At 35.3% G+C, this 20,804-nt stretch overlaps 1 pseudogene; it reads left to right on the top strand.

The window, feature by feature from the left end:
- The first annotated feature begins 535 nt into the window (after window positions 1–535).
- LOC130879980 (protein sprouty homolog 2-like) lies at window positions 536–2,752 on the top strand (annotated as a pseudogene).
- Window positions 2,753–20,804: the final 18,052 nt, after the last annotated feature.

Here is a 20,804-nt window from a genome sequence, read left to right as displayed (position 1 = left end):
ATATACATAGATGAGCTGACATTTAATTCTATGCTGCAAACAAATCCTAAGGTCTGTGTTTGTCAGTCTCTTTCTGGTTTTAATAAACTGAGCACTTACAGAAAATGCCAACTTATGAGTGACTTAATATCTCAAATTAGGAATATTTAGATAAGAATCATTAAGATGCTATTTTTCCAGACCTCATTGTAAATAATATCACCACTATGCAATAATATGATTCCCAAAGAGTTTTAAGTTAGGTTTGCTTACTCTTTGTGGTAATGATGTCTAGATTGCATAAGTAGAATCTAATTATGGTCAAAAAAGATAATGGGCAAGCCCAGTATAACCAAGATGCTTGAACAGGCATGGAAACACTAATTATCATATTTGTGTCTATACTGAAAAGTTCATAGTGGGACTTGGAAACCAGAGCATGTTCATGTAACTATAAGTGCCATGTAACAAAGACATTGAGATACATGTTTATAGTCACTAAAATGTGTTAAATGAGAAAACAAGAAGTTATGAAAATAATTACTGTGCTAGCAAAATGGCTCAGATGACAAAGGCGCTTGATGACAACCCTAAAAACCTGAGTTCAAACCCCAGTACCCATGTAATAGGAGAGAACTGATCTTCAAACACTGTACTCTACCTCCATAAATATACCTTGATGTATGTGAATGTAAAAACAAAATTAAAGCATATTTATATGAAAATAATTCATTATCAGAAAGTTATTTCAAGAGAGAAAAGTTAAAGTAAAATTATTAAAGCTTTTTTTTTTTGCCTCACCATTGTTAATCACTGTCATAGTCACTGATCTGTTGTTGTAAAAACAAAACATGATGGAGGCCACTTACTTACACATGGAAGCCTTTAACTGGGGGACTTGCTTACAATTTCAGATTAGTCATGGTCATCATGACAGGAAGCAGACAGACAGGTGCAAGAATAGTAGCTGAGAGTTTTAAATCCAGCAGGCATAGACAGCAATACTGGGCCTGGTATGGACTTTTTAAACCTAAAAAACTAAACACCAGTGACACACCTCCTCCATCAAGGGAATACCCCCAATCCTATGCAAAACATTTTACTTCCTCATGACTAAACAATTAGATATTTTAACCTATGGGGTCCATTCTCATTCAAAGCAATATAATCACTTTCTGCTGAGAAAATTCTATGTTACAATGCTTGGTATACACATACAGAATTAGACAGTTGTTTTACAGAAGGTTTGTAATAAATCGTGCTAAATAAATACCTGGGATAGTGGTTCTCTATACCACTAATATATGTTTCTTTAACAAAAAGTTTCTAAAATTACATGTAACTAAAATTTGTTGACCAATAATAATACACTTGTTCATAGAGTATATGCAAATATATTTATTTAAATTATATTTATTATTTTTTATCTTATTTTTATCTACTTATTATATTTATATATGAATTCCAAACTAGCATAAACAGATATTTATATATGGAATTTATAGTAGGAAGAAAAATCAAGCTTGCAAATGTAGCCAATATGTCTTCAGAAAATCAAAACATTAAGATATACTTAAATAAATGGGGATATGGCTCAATAAGTAAGTACTGCCTTACCAACATAAGGACCTGAATTCGATCTCCATAATCCCTGTAAAAATGTGGAGCCTAGTGTTGTGTTTGTAATTCCAGGGCTCAAAGACACAGAAATAAAAGGATCCTGGGGAAGGCTGGCCAATCACTATGACTTAATTGGTAATTCCAGATTAATGTGAGACCTAATGTTAAAGGCAATAGAAGGATTTTTTTTTAATGCCAATAGTAGTAGTCTGTTGGCCTTTATATCCATGAATGGACATATGCAAGTCCACTCACTTGCATATACATACTTGCATGTGAACAATAATAGGCACACACACTAGTATACAGATATACAGAAACATCAATAAAGATATAAGGGGTTCTTAAAGATGTGTTGTAATTGATAGCATTGAGTCTTTTAAATAGATGAACATTTCTGAGTGCTTTTGAAAAGTAGAAAGGGATAAATAATATACTACCTATAACTGAAGGCTTTTGTCTTTTGTTGGTTTTGGATGTTTGAAACACAATTTGTAACTAAAAAATATTGAACAAAAGATGGACCTCTGTCCAAGTTCATGTGCTCTATCTGCTAAGGGTCTGGGAGCACCACAAGTACAAGGAACAGCAGCAACTCCTCTGGACAGACACTATTAGGGTTGTCTTTTCTGCTTCATCCCTGATGCTGGCAGAATAATATGGGTACAGCCTCAATCTGAGTTTAAGCCTGGTGAGATTAAGCCAATGACCAAGAGAGATTTGGATCAACAGGCCTACAGGTGTGAGGACTGTGGCAAGTGCACATGTAAGGAATGCACCTAACTAAGGATGCCTGGCCAAGGGACTAGATGTGTGATAAGCACTGCTCAACCCAGAATGTGAGCACTGTGCAACTTGGGTGTGTCATGTGGAAGGTCTCTTCTATCACTGCTCCAATGATGATGAAGACAATTGTACTAACAACTCTTGTTCTTAAAGTCAGTCACATTGTGGTACACAATCATCAGCTATGAGTGCTGTGTCTCTCTTTTTGTCTTGTTTATGGTATTACCTTCCAGCCAAGGATTGCCTTAAATTGTGCCTAAGGTGGTATGATTGAGTGAACAGGCCTGAATGCTTTTGTGAAAACTCAAACACAGTTTGCTGCAAAGTTCCCAGGGTCCCACCTTCCATACCCTGGAACTTTGAATAACCTAAATTAGCGTTGTTTATCAGGAAAGTTGCAGTAATTAGAATTGTTTCTCCACCCTGTTTTTTGTTTGTTTGTTTGTTTGTTTTCTTTAAAACACACAGCTACAGCCAACTAAAGAGTTGTGATCTTGACTCTGTTAACAGAGGGTTATGCGTTCGTTGTTTATATTGAGACACTTTCATGTGTGTGTGTCCATGAGCCATCTGTTTTTTTTTTGTTTGTTTGTTTAATTTTTGAGACATGGTGTCTCTGTGTAACCCTTGCTTCCTGGAAATTGCTCTGTAAATCAGGTTGGCTTTGAACTCGCAGAGATTCTTTTGTCTCTGCCTCCCAACTGTTGGGATGAAAGGCTTGCACCACCACAGCTGGCTGACCATATGCCATTCTGCCATTCTCTCTTCTCCACTACAACTCTCCCCTAGTCCCTCTCTCTCCCAAATTTATGGCTTTTTGGACATCAGTGAATATGTGTGTGTGTGTGTGTGTGTGTGTGTGTGTGTGTGTGTGTGTATTTAACTGAATGCATTGCTCCAATATACTGTGTCCAAAACCAAGGTTTGGACAACCTATGTGTAGCTTGTCCTTCTTAAGAACTGATTCTTCTTCTCTCAGGAGGGAATTAGCTGTATAAAAGTCCAAATATCCTGAGTTTCCAAATCCTTCTTTCACTCAAAACTGCCATAAGTTGTTGTCAGGCCAGATCAGTATTTAATATGATATGATTAGAATAATAAACAAGGCCCAATAAAAATGTTGATCAAATTTCATGTGCTGGAGGCATTTCAGATGAACAAGTTTCAATTCATTCAGGAATAGTTAATCAAGACATTGAAATGGGCAAACTGACCATCCCAGAATGCCCCCCAAAAGCACTTTGATTTCCATCCCTTGCCTGAATATATCCTGGGAATCTATTATTCCCTTCCATCAAGTTCATAACACCATAGCATAGTACCAAAGCCTTGTGGAAGTTTAAACATTAGCATTCCTATGTTAGTCCTGAGCATGCTCTATATTCCTTGGATCATTCTAGCATGACCTACTTTAATCTAAAGGAAAGAGCAAACAAACAAAAACCAAAAACTTACCAAACCCTTCCTAAGTCATTCCCAACTTCCTGCTATTTACCCAAGTATTTAGTGTTGAAATGTCCTCAAATTCCCAAAATGTTGGTTTTTTAATTCAACTACATATCACTAACTACATCTCATGTCAATAGTCACCTTAATAAACTTGCAAAGCCTTTTGGGCATTTTTTTAACTTTTAAATAAGCACATGAAAGTACATAAAGTTAACTTTAACTTAATTATTTTGAAGCACAGTCTTCTATGAGGAGATGCATTATCATTTCTGATTTAAAGACTTACAACATTGCCATGATAACCAAAGTATCTTGATGCTGGTGTAAGAAAAACAAAATAGAATAGAGAACTAAGAAACAAAACAAAGCTATCTACAGCAAACCCTGTCTTGATGAATGAGAAAGAAATATTCCCATAGCAACCTACTTTATGTAATTAGTCCACAGTTGCAAGTATTCTTTAAACTCTCAAAATTGTGACTCAAACTGGGGACCAAAGGCTCAAACACATGTGCCTGTTGGGTATATTTAAGGTTCCAACCATATAATAAACAAATACAAAAGAATTTATATATGGTGGAATACTATTCAGTCAGAAGGAAAAATGAATTCCTCCTATATGCAACAACATACATACATCTGGAAGACACCATGTTAGGCAAAAGAAATAAGACACAGAAAAGCAAAAAAATAGCAAATTGTTTGTGACATATAGAAATGAAGAGGAAAAAAAATCAACCCAAAAGCACAATATTGATTAATAGGTGTGAGGAAGGGTACAGAGAGAGGTAAGGGTGAAAGAATGGCAGACAGGCACCGTCAAAGCACTTTGCATACTCATTAGGAAACATAACAATGGAGCCCATTAATATATGTGTTAACTGAGAAATATGTTAATAAAAGCAATGTTTTGCTAACTTAAAAAAAGAAACATATTTCTCAAAATGTTTAATGTAATAGTGCCTAAAATATTTAATTCTAGAAGTATATTGCAGTAAATATGGTTCATTTTACATATTAATAAGCATAACTTATATGGTTGTTTGAATAAGAATAGTCAACATTGGCTCTTGTATTTCAGTATTTAGTCAACGAAGAGTGGAAATGATTAGAAGGTGTAACCTTGTGGAGTAGGGTTGGTTGGCCTTGTAGGAAATGTGTCATTGAGGTAGATTTTGAGGATTAAAATGCCCATGCCAGGCCTGGAGTCTCCCTCTTTGCCTGCTGAACAAGAGGTACTATTTCTTCAACACCATGCCAGCCTGAATGCTGCTGTGCTCCCAGCCTTGATAATAATAATGGACTTGATAATGGACTAACCTGCATAAATTCTAAGTACCCCACTAATCAAATGTTTCTTTTAAACAACTTGTCTTGGTCATGGTGTCACTTCATACCAATAGAACAGTGACTAAACAAATTATGGTTGAAAATGTCAATAGTATAATATGCAAAATTTGTGATTCCTATAACTGACATTCACAGGTATTACTGTTACCATTTTAGTTGATGTTTTTTGTTCAGAATTGAATGAATAACTGTTAAATTTTATTTATTGGACTGTGCAACAAATATATGAAATTAGATAAAAAACATAATCAAAATAATATTAATAAAAGCAAAAATAGAAAATATTTGTTTGATTTTGAACTGCATGGTTCTGAGAAACTCCTCCCTTTCTCCAGAGTGTCATATTCTACTGCTAGCTAGCAACAAAGATTCATGGACTTTTATGTGTGAACATAAATCCTTCAATGTTTTCACGAGAGCCAATCGACCTTGGGTTCATAGCACATATCGTATAACAAATCAAGCCCTGTTGCTTACAAACAGATGAACTGAATACTACTGTTCATAGCTCATTTAATTCTTGCCTAACACTGCCTTATAAATTAATATATAAATGCTTCTACAAGGTACATTTCTTCCATAATTATAAACAACACACTAGTTTCCTGGCAAAAGTCAGAGGCAGATGGAAGACTGGTATAGCAGAGTATCTGCATTCAGATTGTTTGAAGCATTGTGTAGAACATGTCCTCATACACATAGTTTCACATACCCAAGTTACGCAAGTAGTATTACTATTATGTACTATTACATACTCAAGGTTTACTACTACTATTACTTGGAAAGCTTCATTTTTATTCTGTCCATCACTCACCATATATACAGCTGTTCTGGCACTGTTTTTCTTAATGTCAAGACAGAATACAGTTCTTAGGATCCACAGCTCACACTTATTATGTGAAAGCATCACTGTAATTGAAATTCTGATAACTTGTTCTCTCTATGCAACCTAAAAGTGTCTTTGTGAAAAAAATCAAAAAAATATTTTAATTTCTATTTTGGATTGTCCATGAACTCTCTCAAGTACAATGATAGAAAAAGGAGAATACATTAGTAGACCTATTATACAATCCTATTACTCATGTAGCAATTTATTTTGATAAATATTAAATAAAAATATAATAATAGAAAACAGCACCAAACAGTGAACGAGGATGACATGAGAGTGTATGCACCGGAGCAAAGTCAGGATGACTTTGGAAAGGACAGTATCATTTTTTCTTCAAGTGGAGTTTCTCATTTATCCTCTCAACCATCAGTGAACAATCATTTGCCTGAGGAAAGAAAGCTAAAGAATAATTTTTCCTCATCAATGCTGTGGAATTCCAGGAACCTTACTTCCCTCAAGTATTCCTCTCTAAGAGTAGAAAAGAATGCTCAGAAGAACTTACCTTTCATAGCTTCTCTTATTTTGAAATTAACATCAGTAATTTTCTCAAAACCAACAGCTTAAATCATTCATGAAATTGTAGCACATGAGCATATTCTTTTTTCAGTCTTCATTTCTATGTCATAAGTATGAAGCTCAGAAGAGTGTGCAGGCTTCTTCTCTTTCAAGCATGTTGCAGTCCCATACCACCATACCACAGATGCTGCAATTGCCTGATGCTTGGGTGTTGATTACTTAAGACTTCCCTCCCATTAAGGGCAACATTGAATAAATGGGACCTCCTGAAACTGAGTAGCTTCTGTAAAGCAAAGGACACTGTCACTAAGACAAAAAGGCAACCCACTGACTGGGAGAAGATCTTCACCAACCCTGCAACAGACAAAGGTCTGATCACCAAAATATATAAAGAACTCAAGAAACTAAACTTTAAAATGCTAATGAACCCAATAAAAAAAATGGGGCAATGATCTGAACAGAGAATTCTCAACAGAAGAAATTCAAATGGCCAAAAGACACCTAAGGTCATGCTCAACCTCCTTAGCGATAAGGGAAATGCAAATTAAAACAACTTTGAGATACCATCTTACACCTGTCAGAATGGCTAAAATCAAGAACACCAATGATAGCCTTTGCTGGAGAGGTTGTGGAGAAAGAGGCACACTCATTCATTGCTGGTGGGAATGCAAACTTGTGCAACCACTTTGGAAATCAGTGTGGCGATTTCTCAGGAAATTTGGGATCAACCTACCCCAAGATCCAGTAATACCACTATTGGGAATATACCCAAGAGATGCTACATCAAATGACAAAAGTATCTGTTCAACTATGTTCATAGCAGCATTGTTTGTAATAGCCAAAACCTGGAAACAACCTAGATGCCCTTCAATGGAGGAATGGATGAAGAAAGTGTGGAATATATACATATTAGAGTACTACTCAGCAGTAAAAAACAATGACTTCTCGAATTTTGCGTGCAAATGGATGGAAATAGAAAACACTATCCTGAGTGAGGTATCCCAGACTCAAAAAGAGGAACATGGGATGTACTCACTCATAATCGGTTTCTAGCCATAAAATAAAAGACATTAAGCATATAATGTGTGATCCTATAGAAGCTAAATAAGAAAGTGAACCCAAAGAAAATCATATAGTCATCCGCATGGAGAGGGGGAAGTAGACAAGATTCCAGGGCAAAAACTGGGAACTTGCGGGTGAGGTGGCATGGGGCAAAGGGGAAATGGGATGAGAAATATGAGAAGGGGAGGATGGGAGGAGCTCGGAGGATTGGGATGGTTGGGATATAGGAAGGATGGATACGGGAGCAGCGAAGTATATATCCTATCTAAGGGAGCCATCTTAGGGTTGGCAAGAGACTTGACTCTTGAGGGGTTCTCAGGTGTCCAGGAATATGTCCCCAGCTGGTACCTTGGGCAACTAAGGAGAGGGAACCTGAAATGACCCTATCCTATACTGATGAATATCTTGCATATCACCTTAGAACCTTCATCTGGCGATGGATCGAGGTAGAGACAGAGTCTCAATTTGGAGCAACGGTCTGAGCTCTTAAGGTCCAAATGAGGAGCAGAAGGAGGGAGATCATGAGCAAAAAATCAGGACCACGAGGGATGCACCCACCCAATGTGACAGTGGAACTGATTTATTGGGAGCCCACCAAGGCCAGCTGGTCTGGGACTGAATAAGCATGGGTTGATTCCGGACTCTCTGAGCATGGCGGTCAATGAAGACTGATGAGAAGCCAAGGACAATGGCACTAGGTTTCGATCCTAATACATGAACTGGCTTTGTGGGAGCTTAGCCTGTTTGGACGCTCACCTTTCTGGACGTAGATAGAAGGACCTTGGTCTTCCCGCAGGGCAGGGAATTTGGACTGCTCTTCAGTATCGAGAGGGAGGGGGAATGGAGTGGGGGGAGGAGAAGAGGAGTGGGGATAGGGGGAGGGAAGTGGGGGGAGGGCAATATTTGGGAGGAGGGGAGGGAAATGGGAAATGGGGAGCAGGTGGAAATTTTAATTAAAAAAGAATAAAAATAAATAAATAAGTAAAAAAAAAAAAAAAAGACTTCCCTCCTTATACAAAAGGAACAGATTTACAAGTTTAGAATTCAAGGTAAATAATATTGTAACTTGTCACAGCTGGAGAATTAATCAACTCATGAATTCCAAAGAGTTCAACTTTCAATTTTACTGGAACAATAAATTTGGAGAAATGATGTAGCTTGATTCATTTTGCACTTTCCATTAATAATCAAGAGAAACAGAAAACCTCTCCCCTTGATACTGAAGGTTGAAGGTGTGTGTGTGTGTGTGTGTGTGTGTGTGCATGTTTGTGTGTGTGTGTGTGTTTTCTCCTGAGCCTGACTTAGTCCAAGTCAGATTTCTTTTCTTGCTCTGAGGATGTAGATTGTCAGTCATGCTTTAGATGAGATACATGTATGCCACTCCGGGATTTCTCATAATTTTAATTCATTGTACCAACTCCAATGCTGCACACTGCAGGTTGCTTTTGAATTTGAGGGTTCTGAGTCAATGTTAATTTACTGACTAATTTGTCAACGTTTTGTGGAATTTTTCTCCAACTGTTTCTGAAAAATTAGTGATTGAAGGTGACTACTAAGTCAAAATCTGCTTGTTAAGGGAAAACAATGCTCTAGTGCTAAAGTAAAAAAAAAGATAGTTCCTGCCAAGGTTTTGCTTCTGGGAATTGTAAGAAATTATAATCCTCATATAACACAGACATTTAATATTCGACGAAGATGCCAACAGATTAAGCTGAAGAAAAGAAAGCATCTTCAGAAAATGGTGCTGGGAAAACCAGATGTCCAAATGTAAAAGAATGAAATTAGAACTGTAAATATCACTTTGCATAAAACTATCTCCTATTGGATCAAAGACTTAAACTTGGAACTATAGACACTGAACTCCCTTTGCAAAAGCACAAGTAGTACCATGCATGATATTGGTGCAGGAAAAGGTTTTCTAAAGTTATAAGGAAGAATTTTCTGAATAGGACTCCATTTGTCCAAGAAATAAGATAAAAAATTGACAAGCAAAACTTCATAAAATTTAAAAGCTTCTGTACAGCTTAAAAAATAAATCTGAAGAGAAGAGCACAGAAACAGAAAAAAAATCTTTGCCAGTTATACACCCGACAGAGAATTAATATATGTAATAAATAAAAAATTGAAAAAATAAAATTGTGTCAAAAATGAATAAAAAAAACCTCAAAAGTGTTATCACTTGAAATTAGGGAAATGTAAATGAAAATAACTTTGATATTTTATCTTATCCATGGCAGAATGGCAAAGGTCAACAAAACAATAAACTACAAATTATGGAGATGCTGTAGGGAAAGAGGAATCCTAATCAACACTTGGTGGAATTGCAAACTGGTGAAGCCACTCTGGACACTGGTGTGAAGATTTCTCAAAAAGCTAAAAGTAAATCCACCATATAATACAGCTATACTACTTTTTGGCATATGTCTCAAAGTCTTTATTCTACTCCACAGATGTGTGTTCAGCCATTTGCATTGCTGCTTTAATCACAATAGCTAGGAAATAGAAACAACCCAAATATTCTTCAGCTGAGAAGTAATCATGAAAATGTGGTAGATATACCCTGTGTAATACTACCCTGCTGTTAAAGAAAATGAAATCATGAACTTTGCAGGAAGATGTAGCAAACTAGAAGAAATCATGTTAGATGAGGTAATCCAAACATATATAAACAGATGTTACAAGTACTTTCTCTCATCTAAGTTTTCCAGCTCCAAATATTCAGAAGAAACCACATTTTCTGAAGTAACTACAGAAATTAGATAAGTAAGAAGAGGTGGTGGAGCAATAGAAAGGGAACCCACTGACTGGGAGAAGATCTTCACCAACCCTGCAACTGACAAAGGTCTGATCTCCAAAATATATAAAGAACTCAAGAAACTAGACCGTAAAAGGCTGATCAACCCAATTATAAAATGGGGCACTGAGATGAACAGAGAATTCTCAACAGAAGAAGTTCAAATGGCCAAAAGTCACTTAAGGTCATGCTCAACTTCCTTAGCGATCAGGGAAATGCAAATCAAGACAACTTTGAGATACCATCTTACATCTGTCAGAATGGCTAAAATCAAAAACACCAATGATAGCCTTTGCTGGAGAGGTTGTGAAGAAAGGGGTACACTCATCCATTGCTGGTGGGAATGCAAACTTGGGCAACCACTTTGGAAATCAATATGGCAGTTTCTCAGGAAATTCGGGATCAACCTACCTCTGGACCCAGCAATACCACTCTTGGGAATATACCCAAGAGATGCCCAATAATACTACAAAAGTATACGCTCAAATATGTTCATAGCAGCATTGTTTGTAATAGCCAGAACCTGGAAACAACCTAGATGCCCTTCAATGGAAGAATGGATGAAAAAAGTATGCAATATATACATACATATTAGAGTACTACTTAGCAGTAAAAAACAATGACTTCTTGAATTTTGCATGCAAATGGATGGAAATAGAAAACACTATCCTGAGTGAGGTAAGCCAGACCCAAAAAGAGGAACATGGGATGTACTCACTCATATTTGGTTTCTAGCCATAAATAAAGGACATTGAGCCTAGAATTCGTGATCCTAGAGTAGCTAAATAAGAAGGTGAACCCAAAGAAAAACATATAGGCATCCTCCTGCATATTAAATTTCATCAGGCGATGAAAGGAGACAGAGACCCACATTGGAGCACCGGACTGAAATCTCAAGGTCCAAATCAGGAGCAGAAGGAGACAGAGCATGAGCAAGAAACTCAGGACCGCGAGGTGTGCACCCACACACTGAGACATTGGGGATGTTCTATCGGGAACTCACCAAGGCCAGTTGGCCTGGATCTGAAAAAGCATGGGATAAAACCGGACTCACTGAACATAGCGGACAATGAGGACTACTGAGAAGTCAAGAACAATGGCAATGGGTTTTTGATCCTACTGCACGTACTGGCTTTTTGGGAGCCTAGGCGGTTTGGATGCTCACCTTACTAGACCTGGATGGAGGTGGGTGGTCCTTGGACTTCCCACAAGGCAGGGAACCCTGATTGCTCTTTGTGGTGACGAGGGAGGGGGACTTGATTGGGGAGGGGGAGGGAAATGGGAGGTGGTAGTGGGGAGGAGGCAGAAATCTTTAATAAATAAATTAATTAATTAAAAAAATATGTTCTATTATTATTCCTTAGTTTGTTTTTGTTTAATAAGAGATAGAAAAGAAGTAGATCCAGATGGGAGAAAATGGGAGGAAAAAGAGGGAAGAGTAGAGGGAGGGGTTACCATAATCAAGATATAGTATATAAGAAAAAGTATAGTATATATGAGAAAGGAAAAAGATTAAGTAAAAGTTAAGAAAGGAACATGGGAGGAGGAAGAAAAGAAAAAAACAAATATTTTTAAATTGTTACTGGAGTACAAGGAAATAGTAAAAAATTATTTTTAACTAGGTTAAAAATATACAGTAGTTTTGAATTTGCAATTGAGAGTTTTCTATGATTTTACGTATCACATTAGGAAGTCTAGTAACTGAAGAAAGGAAGGATATTTGCATTTAAACCAGTTAGAAACGTGGTCAAAATCTGCATTTCTATATCAATGAAAAAAGAAGATGGTGGCAATCTCTTTACTCTCTGTCTTCCTATAGCTTGTTGTAGAAGATTAATGAGGTCCATAAAGGTTTTTATAGTTTCTATCCATTAGTGGAAAAGATCCTGAAAGTGTCTTAAGTTCAAGGACTTTTATTTATTTATTTATAGATTTATTTACTTTATGTCCAAATATCTGAGCCTGTTGTGAGGCTACATTCATTTTCTTATTAGCCAATTGATGACTGGCAGGTAATTGAGCCTCAGTTTCTAAGCTTTTGTAAGATACCCACGTAATTAAACTTTCCTTAACCTTTCTGAATTTGTGTTATCAGCAAACAACATGATCATGTTTTGCATTCAAATTATTTAAGGTGACATAATGTTGTATGTTTTTAAGGTTAAAGCAGGTTTTTACCTATGGATGGACTTACCATTCAGCCCCCAGTGAATGTCTGGGGACGCTATAACAGCAATGTGCAGGACTGTTGAATTGTCTTGTGAAGACAGGGCCTGATGAAAGAGTTCTCAAAGGAATTGCTCATGAATGGAGTGCTCAAAGATGAACGTTTGCCTTATTGTGAGATGAGACTGTGATGAGAATGTTTAGGCATGTCTGTGAAGTCTGTTTTAACACTTTCCTTAGAATGACCTTATTTCAGTCTTTTTATAGTCTTTAAAAACAGTATTTCTTTTTCTTCCTGGCCACTTTCATCTGAACGAAAGGCTTCAAGTGGGGTGCTGAGAGAGGACAAGGAATTTGAATTTTCCCAACCGTTTGCTCAATCCTGGAGGGCGACATAGATTTTCATCCCAGGAGCTCCAAAGCAGCAGCAGCAAATACTCCAGATGCTAAAGGACTTTGCAGGAATTGGTTTATTTTGCTCTTATTTTTGTTTGCAGTTTGTTTTGTGGGTTTTTTGTTACTCTTGCTTTTTGTTTGTTTGTTTGTTTGTTTGTTTGTTTTTCTGTAAAAACTCAGGATCTAAAGCTTCTTCCTTTGGAAACCAAGAATTGGGCTTGCTGCTCAGCAGTGTTTAACAATTGGTCTAAATCATCCTTATTACATCTAATACCCCTTAACTTCAACACATGATTCAATAAAGAGACATAATGTTTCTGAACAGTTTAAGAACTCCCCATGATCTTGGATACCTATGCATCTCTGATCAGTGTCTTCCCAAAGCTTACATACTCCTTTTTCCAAACCTAAACTGCTTTGCCTCTTGATTAGCCAAGCATCTTTCAGGCTCCACTTTGGTTACCACTTATGGCAAGTATAGCCATGTGCTCCACAGGGATCTGGAAAGGAAACGAATGGTAGACAGAGACACAAATTTCTGTCTGAAGTCAATTCAAGAATGAACAATTATTATTTCCCCAACTGATGGTTAGATATTGTTCACCTAGCTAGTAGAGATAGCATTGCATGCTGATCTTGACCAAACAGTATCTTTAACTCTCTTGTCTGAGTTCTGCCATTTGTATTCTATATCTTTGGCCTTATTTTGTCCCAGAGTATTATTTCTCCAAGGTTTTCTCTCATGCCTGAAGTTATGGGAACCAAATCTTGAGAAAGGAACTACAAACCATCTGGAACCCCAAGACTACAAATTTTTCTTTTCCTGTTTGTATTCTCCTCTTTTCTCATTGTTTCAGATAATGCTTCAAGAACAATACTGAAAAGGCATGGGGAGTTTGACATCTTTGTCTTTTCCCTGACTTTGGTAATATTGCTTCAGTCGTTTTTCCTTGTATATATTGGCTGTGGGTTTTCCATGTAGCTTTTATTATGCTGAGGTATGCTCCTTCTAGACCTACCCTTAGTAGGAATTTAATCGTGAAAACATGTTGGATTTTGTGAAAGACGTTTTCTGTATTCATTCAGATTATCGTATGATTTTTGTTTAGAAGTTCACTATGTGTCATATATTTATTGACTTGTGTATGTTGGACCATATATGTATTTCAGGGTAGATAATCTTTTTGGTGTATACCAGTATTTTGATTTCTAGTATTTGGCTGAGCATTTCTGAGTCTATGTTTATCAGGAATATTGGCCTATAGTTTTCTCTTTCATTTATGATGCATCTTTATCTGGTTTGAAAACCAGAGTGACAAACACCTGTGGAAATATTTTGGGAGTGATCTTTTTGTTTCTTTCTTTCTTTTCTTTTCTTTTTACAAAATATAATTTAAGAAGGGTTGTCTGTAGATCATCTTTGAAAATTTGGTATAATATTTTTGTGAATCCAGTTGTCCCTGGATCTTTTTATTATATTATTTTATTAGCAAGAAAGCATTTTACTACTATTTTGATCTCATTTGTTTTGAGTCTGTTTAGGTTGTTGACTTCTTGGTTTCATTTTGGTAGTTTTGCTAAATCGGGAAAATCATTTCTTTCAGTTCTTCAAGCTTAATGAAGTGCAAGATTTTAAATTATTTCCTTATATTATTTGAATTGCTTTGGTCTATGCTGTAGCTTTTCCAGCATATTTTTATACTGTTTATTTCAGTCCTCTCTTTCTTTCTATTGGCTACTTAAGCAAATAGCCTGTCAGTCTTGTTTATCTTCCCAAACATCCAGTTCTGAGATTCATTGATTCTTTGTATTGTTTTCTTTATTTCTATCTCATTGATTTTTCTGCTTTATTAGTTTTTGATGTTGACTGATATGGATTTGCTTTGTTTTTGCTTTTCCAGGATTTTTAGTTTCATCATTGTGTTAGTTATGGTTTCTAGGGCTGTGTATATTTCCCTGATAAGTTGGAATGCTGACTATTTTTTTCAGTTCCACAGCCACCTGTATTTAATCTACTCAGATGTTTAGTTCCATTCATAATCGCCCCAAGTATATTAATAAAATATCATTGAATGAATGTAAACTAGGAAATGAAATCATTATACAATGACTGCTTTAAGACACAGAAATGGGAAACTGAAGAAGATACCAGAAAGTGGAAAGGCACCTCATGCTCATGGATTGGTAGGATTAATATAGTGAAAATGGCTACCCTATCAAAACAAATTTTGTAAATTTAGACAAACTGAAAAACACATCAGGAAAGCATTTGATTCACACTGCCAAAAAAAAAAAAAAAAAAAAAAAAAAAAAAAAAAAAAAAAAAAAAAAAAAAAAACCTTTGGGATGAACCCAACTAAGGAAATGAAAGAGCCCTGCAATGGAAAATTAAGACAATTAAAAAGAAACCAAGAAAAATATAGAAAGATATAGAAAAATATCTCCTACTCTAATAAGATTGTTAGGATTGATATTGTGAACATAATATTAATTCTGTGGAATTCACTATATAGACTTTTAGAATTTATAACACTATCTCTGTTCTTCTTTATTATGATATATTTCTCACAATATTTATCTTTATTACCCTAAAAATTATTAATGTGTTATCAACTCAATTTTTAATTTCATATAAATAATTTATTTTATGAATATCACACTTAAACTGCATTCCCCTTCCTTTTCTATGTACTATTTAGGTATTAGCTACTATAATACTGTGCATTTTTGGTTTTTTTTTCCTACTTAAGTACAGTCTAAGTAGTTATACTCTTTCTGTAAAATTACTGAAATTTGACTTTCATCCAGGCAGGTTTTTGTATAGAGACAACAGGAAACAACTATTTTTCTGATGTTTAGTGTTTTCTCATATAAGTTTTAAACAATTTTAATAGGGTGTTTTTTAAATAAAATTTCATTTAAAATTTTAATTTTGAGATTATAATATAATTCCATAATTTCTCTCATCACTTTCCTTCCTTCAAACACTCTTGCTCTTGGTCATATTTATGGTCCTTTTTCTCTTTTTCTTAATTAATTGCTAATAAATACATATATGTGTGTATATATATTTATCATGTTTGTGTGAATTGGATTGTTTCCCTGATTTTTTATAAGATAGCTCAATGTTGATTCTGTAAATAGCTGAATATATACACATAAATATTCCTAAATATAACCTGCTCAATCTTTGTAATGTCACTTGTTCATGTTTTTTCATGGCTATTTGGTATTGAATAGCCAGATGATGTGTCTTCCCTGGGAAAAACTGTTTCTCCCACTCTCCGCGTTCTTTACCTGCTTAGAGTTCTCTGCATAAATAACTGTAAGTTGAGGCCTCATGAACTTTTTTCCCCATTCACTTTGGTATGTCTATTGCTGTATTGTTGTTGTCCTTGCTCAGCTCATATTTAGGCAGTGAAGGTGATGAGACTTTATAGATATAGTTTCTGAGATTTCTGGAAGGAACATTCACAGTAAACCTCCTGATCATCTGGCTCTTACAATCTTTCTGGCTCCTCCTCCACAATGTTCCTTTAGAGTTGATGCAGGACTGTTTTGTAGATGCTTCCATTTGGACTGGACTCTACAGCTCTACATTTTGATTGATGGTAGTTTTCTGTAGTTGTCTACATCTATTGCAAAGAGAAGTTTCCTTGATGAAGGATAAAGACATTGATTTGTGGGTATAAGGACAACTGTTTAGATTTTTGTTAGGGGTTATGCTGATTTAATAAAGTACTGATTGTAGTTTGTCCTCCAACATCAATGGCAACACTGTAGTTTGCTAGGTTTCTTCCCCTGGGCATGAAGAGAGAATCTTAAGTACAATTGGAAAATTATTGGTTTCTGCCAAGTATGTTTGCCACTATAGTATCTCCAGGATTTTTATGTCATGCTGTTTATTGATGTTCATACTGTTCATAGGCACTGTAGCTTCATAGAACATTGGGTTGCCTCCCTACTTTTGATGCTGCAAGGTACCCTCTGGTACCATGACAGATAATCTTCAGGGAGAAGTCTTATTCCAGTTCAAGGAAATCACATCCTTATTTCTGACATACATGTTGTCATCAGCAATAATGACTTACATTCTACATAAAGAATGACTTCTGAAGGATTGAAAGGAGTTCTTTAATCTCTGATTGCATGATTACGCATTTTGTATATACTACACACACACACATATATATATATCATAATCTCAGTCACTATATATCTTTATATATATAATTTCAATTACTATATCTACCCTAATATGCTCCTTCAGGATGTGTGTATGCACCTATGTACACACAAAAAAGATACATAGAAATGTGTAGATTTGATGCAGCATTTTTTGCTAGCTAAGCACAAGTGTATTGACATTGTAATATACAAATATTTGTACAGGTAGAGAAGATAGCATTTCTAAAATTTATATTCAATATCCATAAAAATTAAATAATATTGACCGATAAAGTGATACAATTGCAGTTCATAGCATTAAGGGAAGTAATTTGAACATAGAAATACAAATACTACATATTTTAATTTATATGTGTGGCTTTTATAACTCTCTATGGGTACAAGATCCATATACATGTGTGTATATGTATGACATATGAGGAAAATCAGCTAAGAGGGGAAATGATAAAGAGAGCAAAAGAGTAAACATAGACCAAGGACAAAAGTGAGAAATTATGTTAAAGAAACTGAATGCTTAGTTGAGTGAATATACTAACATATAATGTATTATTATGTACTGAATATTATATATGTATCAAACATAATACATTATTTAATATAATGTGTTTTAATAGTTGAATGATATTACAAATATGAAATGAAGTTTGTTGTAATATGAGCGGCGGGCTAAGTTCCTAGCACCCGGCTGCCCACATGGCTCTATCCGAAATAATTATATGGAAACTGTATTCTTTTAAACACTGCCTGGCCCATTAGTTATAACCTCTTATTGGCTAGCTTTTACATATTGCTTTAACCCATTTTTAATATCTGTGTAGCACCACGATCTGGTGGCTTACCAGGGAGATCTTAACCTGCGTCTGTATCTGGTGGGAGAATCATGGCAACTCACTGACTCGGCTTCTTTCTCCCAGCATTCTGTTCTGTCTACTCCACCCACCTAAGGGTTGGCCTATTAAATGGGCCTAGGCAGTTTCTTTATTAATTAACCAATGAAAGCAACAGATTAATACAAGACGCACCTTCATCATTTCTGTTTAAACAAAAAAGAAAGGCTTTTACTTTAACATAGTAAGATTACATATAGCAAAACAGTTATCAAGCAAGAACTGCAGTTATAATATTTATATCTATTTTATCTTTTATCATAACTAAGGAAAACTATAACTAATCATTTTTTAATTTTATTAAAGATTCCAGAAGGATATAATATTACCTAAGTAAACAAGAAATAAGAAAACTCTAGAAATGACAGAGACATTTTGCTTCCTGGACAGTCACCCAAAGTTCCTCTGTACCGTTGGGGCATCCATCTTTAGCCTACAGGCCTATAGTATCCAGCAGACATTTTTATCAAGCAGGAAATTTTAAAGACAGTTTAGTCATTTTTTGCTGTGTCCTGTAGAATGTCTCGCAGACTCTTTTATGAGTCAGGAACCCCGAAAGACCATCTCACCTTTAGGTAAGTTTAGTAGTCCTTTTTTTGTGGGTTCTTTGTGTCCAGTTTATGTAACAGTCCAAGCAAGAGCAGTTTTTTGTCCAAATGGCTATCAAACTCCTTAAGGAGCCTCTTTGGTGCCCATCTTCCTCTTGAAGTAGATTGGTGCTGCCAGGAGCAGACGTGTCTCATTATCATGAAAAGCCCTAAGTTATTAAAACATTAAATGTCATTTTTGCAGTCTTTAAAAGATATGAAGAATGCCTATCTATCTGAAATATATCTATGCACATCTAGAAAATCTGACTAACATGACTAAAAGCTTGACAATTATCGATGATTATCCATTCACAACCTGTATACATTACATTTTTAAATGAACTATACAATCACAACACCTTAATCAAGATTAGAAATATGTATATACATATAACAAAATTGACCTTTAAATCCACACCAATGCAAATTATTTATATCCATATCAGAAGTTGACATGGATATATTCTCAGTTAAAGAAAATTACCTATACCCAACTCATACATTGTATTATTTTTGTTTATTGAAAGTCCCAATATCGACGAGTCTATTGAGATAGAATTAATTAGTGCTATCTAGTACTGTGGGATGGGCATGGATGGAGAGTGTTGATTGAGGATGATAACTAATAGGATCTATATTGAAAACTAGTTACTGTTGACAGCTGCACAAATTGCAGTGTGCTTCAAAATATAGAAATCAAATAGATGACTACATGACTAACTAAAGGGAAACAATATCAGTCTATAAAACCATTTGGACTCTATATTTATTGAAACAGTGCTAGCAAAAACCAGGGTATAGAATCAACCTGAATCGCCATGAATAGATAAATGCAGCATAGACACAAAGGTAAGCATTGCCCAGTCATAAGGAACATTAAGTTCTGCCTGATACAGAGAATATCACACTAAGTGAAATAAGTTAGGCACAGGATACAAAAGCTGTAGGCATTCAGTTCTAAGAAGTACATATAACTAAAGTCATAGAATAAACTTATAGATAAAAGTGCTAATTCCTGTAAGCTGATCATATATACATGAATCAAAATATCACATTTTATTTCTTAAGGGTACATAGATATTTTGAATCAAACATAAAATTAGCAAAGAATAATTTAAATTTTAAAACACTACTTGTTTTATTAAAGAAAATTTATAAAGTTTTAAATACAAGAAAGTAGAGGATGTATTTAGCATTCCTTTGCAAATATGTGGCACTGCTAGATTTTAATACTAACTTTTTCCTTCTTCTTATTTCACATGTTCCTTGTGTAGCCTAACTCAATATTATGAACTACAAAGCATTTTTTCATCTAAGAAATGTTTTTGATAGAATGCATTGATTTAATATTCCATCAACTAAACAGTTTTTAATTTGTCCAGCCAGTTAATTAATGTTGAGCCTTCAGTGGTTGGCTCTTTGCAATCGCTATTGTAGCAGTCCTAAAACTACAGCTCTTTCTCTGAAAGTTATCTGACACTGTAGTCGATTTTTAATAAAATTGGTTCACTGGATCTTTTTTGTTGCTGTTTTTAATTAATTTTTAGAGCACCTATTGGTTTTAGTTGATTTTGGTATTGCTGTGTAACCACATGCCTGACAAGAAGTAATTTAAGAGAAGGGTTTGGCTTATAGTATAGGAACTAGTTTATCATAAGAAAAAGGAGAAAGGGTAGAAGTGTGAGGTGGTTGAACTCATCACATCTGCAATCAGAAAGCAGAGCCAGAATAGTAAGTGGCACTTGGATAGTAAACCTCAAGGACAGCTATCATCTGGCAACCAAATATTTAAACACATGAGCCTATGAGAACATTTCACATAGAAATCACAATGTTCTACCTCTCAATAATATAGACTTATAAATAGCTCTCTCATAATTCTCCATGAGTCGATTTTAACTTTAAATACCCTATGTATACTCTTTAACATTCCCAACATGACTCAGTAGTTTTATTTTCAAGTCTTTTCTAAAATGCAAAACAATTTCTTAGCTGCAAGGCCTTGGAAACTAAAGAAACAAGTTACAAAATTCAAGCACCCGATAGCACAGAATGAATAATCTTTTCCAAAAGTGAGGAACAGAGATATAGCACAGATCAAATATAGCTAGATGGAGTCTCAAGAAGTCAAA

This window comes from Chionomys nivalis, chromosome 1 (assembly GCF_950005125.1).
Source record: "Chionomys nivalis chromosome 1, mChiNiv1.1, whole genome shotgun sequence".
NCBI lineage: Eukaryota > Metazoa > Chordata > Mammalia > Rodentia > Cricetidae > Chionomys > Chionomys nivalis.
Note: the sequence above shows the minus strand (reverse complement) of the source record. Positions and strands in the feature narration are given on the sequence as shown.